The 10,810-nt window shown below is 36.4% G+C and overlaps 2 pseudogenes; both read right to left on the reverse strand.

Moving 5' to 3' along the window:
- Nucleotides 1–4,546: 4,546 nt before the first annotated feature.
- On the reverse strand, nucleotides 4,547–5,079 carry LOC144233041 (ferritin light chain pseudogene; annotated as a pseudogene).
- A 3,143-nt stretch (nucleotides 5,080–8,222) lies between these two features.
- LOC144233043 (golgin-45 pseudogene) lies at nucleotides 8,223–9,419 on the reverse strand (annotated as a pseudogene).
- Between the last annotated feature and the right edge of the window lie 1,391 nt (nucleotides 9,420–10,810).

Here is a 10,810-nt window from a genome sequence, read left to right on the forward strand (position 1 = left end):
CTCAGACTTCCTTATTTTATACCCAATGTTCTTTTCCTATCCCAGGATTCCAACCAGGATAACGTATTCATTGTCACATCTCCTTAGCTGCATCTTCGCTATGACGCTTTTTCAGACTGTCTTTGTTTTTGATGACCTTAAGCATTTCAAGTACACATTTCAGCCAATGTGTAGAATATTCTTCAATTTGGATTTGCTGAATGTTTTTCTCATGGCTACATAGGGGTTATGAAACCCCTTTTTCTTTGGGAAAAAGACTACAGAGGTAAAGTGCAATTCTCATCACATTATATCAAAGGTACATGGTACTAAGGTCATTTATTATTTATTATGTTAACCTTGTCATAATGTTTATCCGGTTTCTCTGCTGCGATGTTACTTTTTTTTTCTCCATTTCCATACTGTACTCATTTTTAAAAAGTAGCCACATTTAAGAAGTGAGTTGAGGGGTGCTATAGTCTAAATGTTTGTGTCCCCCCAAAATTCATATGTTGAAATCCTAACCCTCAAAGATGATGACATTAGTAGGTGGTGCCTTTGCGAAGTGTTTCCCTTAGGTCATGAGGGTGGATCCCTCATGAATGGGATTAAGTCTCTTGAGATCACACAGGGCTCCCTAGTACCCTCCACCATGTGAGAATAAAAGGAGAAGTCTGCAACACAGAAGAGGGCCCTCACCCGACCATGCTGGCGCCCTGATCTTAGATTTCAAGCCTCCAGAACTATGAGAAATAAATTTCTGTTATTTAAAAATAAATAAATTTCTGTCACCCAGCCTGTGACATTTTGTTATAGTATCCCAAATGGACTAAGACAAGGAGAGATATCTCCATAAATTGTTTGGAATTCTCCTGCAAGTGAGATTTATCTATTCTCTCCATTCATTCCTTCTTCATTTATTCAATAATCTGCTTATATTTGTATGGATTCATGAATATTTTATACTTTGGGTTATAATCCAATAGTATGTTATTACTTTTGTGGCTCATTTTTCTAGTTTTGGTATTGGGAACTTTTCAGTTGACTCTATGTCCCTTTGACATATCCAAATCATTTTGTTTTTTTAAGTCCTTCCTTCCTTTCTGATGCAAGAAGTCCCAGAATCAAATTGTTCCAGATATGCCACTGGGACTCTTTCAGTTGGCTCGTATATCCCCTTGATACATCCCATCACTGTGTTTTGTTTTGATTTTAGCACTCACTTTCTGATACTACAAGATGCTCCAGGCTCATCTTATATATCCTCTGCCTTAAACCTCAAAATCAGCCATTTCTCCAAAGTGGCTTGGTCCCTTTTATTAGTGTATAATATTGGGAATCGAGATCTAGGTACTAGGTGTACTTGTTGCTCTAAAGGTGTCATTGCTTTTAGTGTCTCAACAGGCAGAGCTAGGACACATATGTGTGTATACTAGCCTGTGTATATACACATATGCATATCTACATCCATCTATGTCTATATTAAGGTATATATGAACTCATACCAAAATCTCTGATTTTCACTAAGTACCACATTGTTGAATCTAGACTCTTTCTCTAATTGTTTATCTGTAACTTCTCATTACAACAGTGAGAAACCTCCCTCTCATCATCTGCCATCCACTTTCTTATTTGTTCAGTCACTTATACATGTACAGTGATTTCAGAGTGATTAACACATACCCTTGTGACAAACAATTTTACCGGATACAGTACAGTGATTATGTATAGTTCCTAAACTTAGAGTCCCCACTCATTTCCAGAAGGATGTATATCGGCGTACCTTTCTTTTTCCATCCCCTTCAATGAGGTTATGCCACACATTGTAATATGGACTCTTTTATCACAGTCTGCATTTCTCCTAGGATTCCTCCAATCTCCTAATTGATTTTTTTCATTATTCGCATATAATTAAGGTTCATTCTTTGTGATCTAAGGTTCTATGGGTTTTTACAACTGTATATTACCATGTATCCAGTATCATACAGAATTGTCTGACCTAATAAATACCTATGCTTATTTGTTCAACTCGTCCCCCTTCTCCTAACTCTCTGAAACCACTATGCTACCTACTCTATAGTTGTACTTTTTGTAGGATGTCATTTAATTGAAAAATAAAGCATGGAGTCTTTTCATACAGGCTTCTTTCACTTAGCAGTTTGCATTTAGGTTTCATCCATGTTTTGGGGTTACTTGACAGTTCTTTCCATGCTATCTCTGGAGCGTATTCCCTTTTATAGATGTACCACAGTTTCTCTACCTGTTGAAAGACTTCTTGATTGTATCTAACTTTTGGCAATCATGAATAAAGCCACACATGCAGAATTTTGTGAAGACACAAGTTTTCAAATCTTCAAGTGCTTTTGCTAGATAGTTTGGTAAAATTACATTTAGCTTTGTAAGGAACTGCTAAACTGTCTTCCAAAATGGGTGTACCATTTTGCATTTCCACCAGGAATGAACAAAAGTTCCTATTGTTCTGTATGCTCGCCAGCAGTTGATATTATTGGCTTCTAATATTTTTTATAAAGCAGGCCGGCTGACAACAAATTCCCTAGGTTTCTCTTTCTGAAAGTCATTGTTCTTCACTTACAAATTTTTCCCTATATACAATTCTAATTTAGTAGCTTTTTCTTTCAGCATTTTAAGGATTTCACTGTACTTGATTGCATGGAGTCTGATGAAAAAGTCTAATGATGAATTATTATTATCCTTGTCCCACTGTTTTAAGATGACTAGCTTTCTTCAAGATTTTCTCTTTGTCTTTATTTTTCTTCAATTTAGATTATGTGCCTATTATTATTATTATCTCACTTCATTGAGAAGTTTCTATTCACCTATCTTCATCATCACTGATCTGTGTTCAGCTGTGTTGCATCTACATTTCTCTTTGATGATTTTAGTTCCCATTTCACTGTTTACAGTAGCCATCCTATGTTTCATATTGTCTACTTTTGCCTTAGAATATTTAAAATATTAACCATAGTTATTGTAACTTCTTTATCTGATCATTCCAATATCTGTAACCAACAGTCTCTGACTTACATTGTCTTCCTTATTTCCCTGACTTTAAAAAGTGTCAATTATTCCTTTTTCGAATTATCTCTTACAAATCCCTTAAACTATAATGCATTTCACAACATTACTTTATAGCATTCCAGCTGTAGGCTTTTACATCATATGTATTATTTAACATGTCAGGGTTCATTCAGGAAACAAAACCCACACCTGTCATTTGAACAGCAAGGATTAATATAAGGAATTGTTAACTAATAAAATAAAGAAAAAAAAAACAAGGACTCTACAAGGTGAAGAACACAGCTACTTTGTTTGCAGGAAAATCATTAAGGAAAGAATTGAGGGCAGGATGGATACCCCAGCCCACGATTCAGATATACAAGTAGAGGCCATGGCTGTCATGGAAACATACAGCTCTTTAATAGAGAATAAATTGGCCAAGGACACAGATGAAGCTTAATTGTGAGAGCCACTGAATTGCTATTATTGGCCATGCAAAAACTCACTCCCACAACACATATACACATATCACTCTACAGCACAGCCTACCTTCCAGAAAAGAGCACATTGAAAGAACGAAGGAGTATGTCCCTTTTTCCTGCTCTAGATTGGCAGAGTCCCTCCACTACTGTTGCCATAAACTGATATTGTCCAAGCCAGAAAAATAGAGATGGCTACAGGGTCTATCTCCAATATCACAAATCAGAGTAAAGAGGAGTGGATTTGGAGCTGAGAGTCAACAGAGTAGTAATCGGCATAGTAATTCCTTTGACTCCTTTCTATTCCTTTCTATTACAGAGTATATATTCCTTTTTTTATTTTTGGCTTGTGGGAGATGTGTAGAAATATCTCATCACATCTATTTGAAACACAATATTATTCTGGACAATTACTAGTAAATTCAAAGTTTCAGAAAGTATAATACAAACAAATACATATGTCTCAACCATCAGACAGTATGTTCCCAGGCTATACGAACCCCAACACTTGTGATTAAAATAACTTCTAAAAGTATTTTAATGAGAATAATTTTAAACTTTAAAATATTTTTAAAAATCATATCATTACCTCTTTGATACTCCTTTGTAGAGCATCCTTACATTTAAATTCTTAATAATCAGTCAGTATATTTTATTTGGAGTTTGCTGGAGCATTGTTCTTTAAAAATAATCTTTAAGTATTTCAATAAATACTATTTTACTAAAAATAGGTGTTTTATTGATATCAGGTGTTAGTTTTTAGAAAAAAAAATTGTATACCTATACAGTTGACTGTTGAACAACACAGGGCTGAACTATGTGGGTCCACTTATACACATTTTTGGTGTGGGCTGCAAAGAGCTTTATTGTTTCTATTTGGTTCATGGCTTGGGAGAGGACTCCAAGGTGGCTGAAAAGCTGTTTAGTAGCTTCAGGGAGAGGCTCAGGCAGGAGCCTTGACACTAGGGGGGTGCCAGAGGAACCCCTCAAGGGCTGTGGGGCTCCAGAAGCTCCTGGTCATACTTGAGGGTAAGCCTTTTAAAGAGATACTTGCTAGCCCAGCTTAGGAGTCAGCCAGCCAGCCTGCAGAGGTTAGTCAGGTGGTCATCATCGTCATAATGAATTTCACCTTCTCATCTAGGAAGTGGCTTTCCAGGAAGTCACAGAGATGGGAGTCTGCACAGGCAGGACCTAAGGCATGCAGATTCAAAAGGCCCTCATTCAGGTTCTTCCCCAGGACTATGGCAGTCTGCAAGAATCCAGGGTTTTATCCTGTTCATTTTAGGATGACCTCTACAGGTCCTGGAAGAGGGCACGGCCACCACACTGGTTTTGTGTAGTCAAGAGGCTGGGTGCCCTCTCAAGTCTCCTTGGCCAACTCGAAGAAGTGTCCAGTGCCCTCCAGAGTCACAACATCCTGGTCAAAATAGAAGGCCGGATAGAGGTAACTGTAGGAGACCTGCAGATGAATGTTGATCATGTGATTATCATCAGCCTCCACCTCAGTGGAATAATTCTGAGGAATCTGGGAACTGGTATTCAACTGGCAATAAAGGGCTAAGCTCAGAAAATGATACCAGAGGTAGAGGATGCCTGAGAGCATGGTTCTGAAGGTCACCACTGGAAACGAGGTTGGAGGGGGTTAGAGCCTGAAAGAAGGGGAATACTTGGTTTGGGCCTATCCAAACACTGTTAAAGCAGCAGAGAGATCTGCATGACTCTGGGGTGCACTGCCTATTATGTGGATTTTTTAATAGTACAGTACCATAGATGTATTTTCTTATGATTTTCTTAATAACATGTTTTTCTCTAGCTTGCTTTACTGTAAGAATAGAGTATATAATATGTATAACATACAAAATATGTATTAATCAACTGGTATCATTGGTAAGGCTTCCAGTCAACAGTAGGTTATTAGCAGTTAAGTTTGGGGAAGGAGCCAAAAGTTCTGGGGAGATTTCTAATTACTCAGGAGTTGGGACCCTTAACCCCCACATTGTTTCAGTGCCAAGTGCAATGCTAAATGTACAGATCTCATCAAAATTCAAAGTAGAACTTACTAATTTTGCATTTATAAAAAGCATTTCTGAAATAAAATTTATAGATGAAGCAGTAAAAAATAAGAAGTGGATATGTAGACTTTCTGAAACATCTAACATGCAGCTTATTTTTACAGCAGGTGTACACTGTGGTCTCTTAATAGTAATGCTCTTTGAGAAGGCATGGTCCTCAGTGTGCTCACTCCTTTTATAGACTTCTCATAACACAACCTTGAATCTTTAAGTAGGGCAGTGGATAACACCTCTGAACCAGTTGGTAGGTCTCAACACATAAAAATGCTTTAGAGGATGCACTCACTGCTATCTACGGACCTTTTGGAAAAAGCCCAATGTTTGAATGTTTTACGGACAGCACTTGCAATAGAAGTTGCTCCTTTAATCTCTGAGACATGTTGTGATGTAGTCTCACAAAATCAGGACTTTTATTAGACCATTATAAAGATCAGAATTGCCATATTCAAGATGTACTTTTTTAAATCTTCATTGTAAAAATTCCCTAAAAAGCAATCCAGGAAACTGTCATTTAAGAAATGAACAAAATTGGAGGGCTGAATCAAATCCTACTCTTTCATAATCGACCTGAAATTTAAAGTTCTGAATAATGGCTGATTCTTCATTATAATTTCACAAGGGCCTCAAATCTTTTTATCTAGGGTAAAGCACAAACAGTAAAAGATAGCCTTATGGCATGATTTTTATTTGTTTACAAACAGTAAGTAACCCAGCACACCACTCATCAGGATCCCTTATGGCACTTGGCTTAGGATAAAATAAAAGTCTCTCTGTCTGTTATGAATACAAATACTGGGAAGCACAGGCACTTGGCAACAAACTTTTCATTAAAGGCACAAGTTTTTTGTGTAAAAGCTATATTCAGTTATTCATTAAGAGTATTTCAAAGCAAATTTATAAATTATAGTAGCATATTAATATTATAAAATCTCCCAAAAACAAATTAAATAGTTTTTACCCCCAAAGTAAGGCAGCCTATGGAACCTATCATTCACAATAGCCAAGGTATGGAAACAACCTAAGAGTCCACCAACAACTAAACAAAGAAAATTCTATAGAGATTAGATACAGATAAATACAAATAGATATTTCATAAATGTAATACAATATTATTCAGCCATTAAAAAAAAGAAGGAAATCCTCCCATTTGAGGCAACATGGATGAACCTGAGGGACACTATGCTAAGTGAGATAAGCCTGACACAGAAAGACAAATACTGTGTGTATGATAAATACCTTGTAAATAATGCTGCAATGAACAAGGGGGTGCAGATTTCTCTTCTAAATAACAATTTCATTTCCTTCGGGTAAATACCCACAAGTGGAATGGACTGGGTCATATAATAATTCTAGTTTTAACTTCTTGAGGAGCCTCCATACTGTTTCTTATAAAGACTGCACCAATTTACATTCCCACCAATAGTACACAAGGGTTCCCTTTTCTCCACACCCTTGTCAAAACTTGTTATCTCTCCTCTTTTGATAATAGCTATCCTAACAGTGGTTGGATGATATCACATTGTAGGGGCTTTTTAAGAATGTAGAGAAACTTAATGCCATTTCAAAGTACAACTCAGATGAATCAGACCAAAATACCATTAAGTTGACATTAAAATATGTTATTTGACCAGATGTGTCTTTAGAAGATTTCTCTCCTAATAGGCAGTTCTGCACTGAATGAAGTGTAATTTGGTATAAACAGATTGTGAATATTTTTAAAGGACTATAAAGGTATATTTTATGATGGTCCATCATAAATAAATAATAATATATTAATATAAGTTAATTGCTAGATTGCATTTTGAGTTTGTACAATATTCCAGAAAGATCATACTTTCTCCACCATATTTTATATCAAACTGGATATTCCTATTCTGTTGCATTTGTCAAAATGAGCTCAGAAGAATCCATTTCTTATATGTCAAGTTGCATTGGCTCAAACTATGGAATTCCCCCCACAAAACTAGCATGAGAAGATGTTATGCTGAAACAATTGCTAATATGGCTGTAAAATATTTTTAATTTTCCTGAAGTACAGCATTTAGTTTTAAAATATTAGTCCCTTCATCCATAATATTTCCGTAGGCCTCCTTTGTAGCCCAAAAAATCATCAAAAAGGAAATGGAAACTCTCTCCACCCATCCTCTACCAGCTACTATTCCTTTAGAATAGGGTCTAGAAAGCTTTCTGTAAAGGGCTGGATAGAACATATTGTCCCCTTTGCAGGCAATTCAAGCCCTGTTGCATCTATTCAATTCTACTATTGTAATGCAAAAACAAACAAACAAAACCATAGATGAGAGTAAATAAATGCATGTGGGTGCATACGACCCACCTTGCATTAGAGTACCAGAATTAAATCTGCTTTTATTCAATCTATAGCAAGATATAACTTAGGGCCTAAAATTCAGGAAAAGCATCATATATTGCTTGGAAAATATCATCTACTTTAAATATATGTTTCATTCTTTCCTTACCCTGAGATATTTATTAAGAAAGGTTAATCTATGGTCCAGTACATGAAAAACATCTTTGGGTTATATATTACTTAAATAGAAAGTGATACTATGTCTACCTTTATAAGAACTCCTGCTTCCAAATAATAATGACTCCTGGGTAATAAGCAATCACCTGTAGCGTGCCTTCAGCATACGGAATGTTAAAGGACAGTAAGTTATCCCAGGAAGTGATGGCAGCAACTGAAAGTAGTATTTTCATATCTAGTATAGGGATGAAATAATTCATCCCATTTTTTTCTTTGTAACAAGTAAGGTGATTGGTGAAGACTCGGAAAATAGATTATCAGGTGAGCTTTCTGTACAGGCAACTGGTTAGATTGCATAGAACCATTTCAGCCATTTTTTTTTTCTGCTGAGGTGCTACAGAATTCAACTCTTCATGGAATCTTCTTTTGACTGTTAGTGTGACATTTCCCAGAAGATGAGCATTTACTGCTTTTGCCAACTTGTGATTTGTAGATGCCAGTCCTGCTGTGGTGTGAGGTTGTATACTAAGATAGTAGGTTTGCTCTCTTCCCCACCGCAAGGAGACTAAGAGCTCCTCCAATAATTTATGGGTAACTGTCATTTCCTCATGAAACTGTTCCTGTTCAGTCAGGAGATCTTGAATAGTACTCTGTGCCTCATGGTTTTGATGCTGTAAACCTGTTCAGGAGTTGGTTAACTCATCCATCCTCCATAATCCTGCTTGTGAGGAATTTACTGTGTCATGTATCACATGGTATTGACATACATTCTAACTGTTCAGGAAGTTGAGCTGTGTTTTGACCTATGGCTTTATTTTCTAAAATAAGCTCATTTTCCTCTGGCTATATGTTCAAAGTAATACTGAAGATCATCCCCAACAAAAGCCACTAGCAACATTTTAAACTCACAAGTGACCTCTGTCTATACTCTGAGCTGGTTTTAAAGAGTCTCTTTGTCCTATAGTAACCTCCTGTAAGAGTTCTTGAGCTTTTCCAATATATTCTTTAACTCTGATAGTTCCTTTCTGGCTTCTACAACTCCCTCTGACTGACCAAGGAATTTTCCTCTACAATGACCCAGAGACTTAGCCTTTGCATTTTTTGTTGGGGATTTCATGGGTTATAGCAGCTTTGGGAACTAATATTCTTATGGCATCGACTCCCACTGCTTTTTCAGTGAGAATCTTCCTTAGCTGAAGAACTCCTGGATTCTCTAATGGAACAGCTTTATTTCATGGATTCTGAAGGATGTGGATGTTTTATGGGTTGGACTCCAGAGGCAATTCCAACAGATTTAGATGGCTCCTCAGTTTCATCATCTCCTGCTCCTCAGGCTGAGGTTGAAGTAAGGGTGACTTTGGTTTCTAAACTTTCGAGGGTAGTTATTTTTTAACCAATGAAAATGTGCCTCAAAACTTCTACTTAAAAACCATCAAGGTTCCTTACTCTTCTGATTTCAGGAGGCTTCACTTTACAGATTGTCAGGATATGCATCACAGGGTTAACTGCTCCACACAGTCCTTTTCCATTCTGAATCTGACCTGCCCTGCCTGATATCCAGCTGCTCACTTACTCACTTACTGTAGTTTGGATTTGAATGTCCCTGATTAGTGATGTTGATCATGCACCTGCTAGCCATTTGTATGTCTTCTTTGGAAAAAATGTCTATTTAGGTTCTTTGCCCATTTTTTAATTGGACTATTTATGTTTTTTATATTGAATTATATTAGTTTGTTATATATTTTATATATTAACCCCTTATTAGACATAGGTCTTGTAAATATTTCCGCCATTCTGTGTGTTGGTTTTCCCTTTTTTCCTTTTAAGAAAAAGATTTTATTGTTATTATTTTTTTTAATGTTTTATTTATTTCTAGGAGAGAGAGAGAGACAGCGTGAGCAGGGGAGGGTCAGAGAGAGAGGGAGTCACAGACTGAAACAGGCTCCAGGCTCTGAGCTGGCAGTCAGCACAGAGCCCGATGCGGGGCTCGAACCCACGAACCGCGAGATCATGACCCAAGCGAAAGTCGGACGCTTAACCGACTAAGCCACCCAGGCGCCCCAAGATTTTATTATTTTATTACTAATACTTTATTATAGCTTTTATATGAACAAAGCATTTATTTTGATATTAAATAAATCATGATTTTCAAAGTACAAATGAGTACTCTTCTATCTGTGAAACGTAGTTATAGAAAAGTAGGTCATTAGGTCCTTCATTGTATAAAGAAGCTTTTACTTTTTCTCTAAAAGCAAACCTCCAAACATTGGTAGGTAGAATAGTGACTTTATGCAAAAGTCAGATTAAATGTTGACTGAATCAATTAAATAAGAAATATTTATCATATACTTACATATGTTTTAACGTATATCATGGAAAATTCAAAATGTAACAAGTAACTTGCACAGAGTTTACAATCTCATGTGGGAATGAATACTTAATTTTATTATTTGGATAATACTTTGGTTTTTCATTTCATTTGTCATTTCTTTTACTATGCAGGAGCATTTAAGTTTGAGATCATTAGCTCTACTGGTTTGTTTTTACTTTTGTTTCTTAAGCTTTGACTGTCATCCATAAAATCATTTCCAAGACCAATATCAAGGAGCTTTTTCTTGTGTTTTCTTCTAGGGGCTTTATGGTTCGGCATTTTATATTTTATCTTTAATCCATTTGAGTTACTTTTTGTGAGTGGTGTTTGATAAACACTTTCATTTTTTTACATGTGTATGTCCGGTTTTCCCAGCAGCATTTACTGAAGAGAAAATCTTTTCTCA

This window comes from Crocuta crocuta, unplaced genomic scaffold, assembly GCF_008692635.1.
Source record: "Crocuta crocuta isolate KB4526 unplaced genomic scaffold, BGI_CrCroc_1.0 scaffold742, whole genome shotgun sequence".
In the NCBI taxonomy this organism is placed as follows: Eukaryota; Metazoa; Chordata; class Mammalia; order Carnivora; family Hyaenidae; genus Crocuta; species Crocuta crocuta.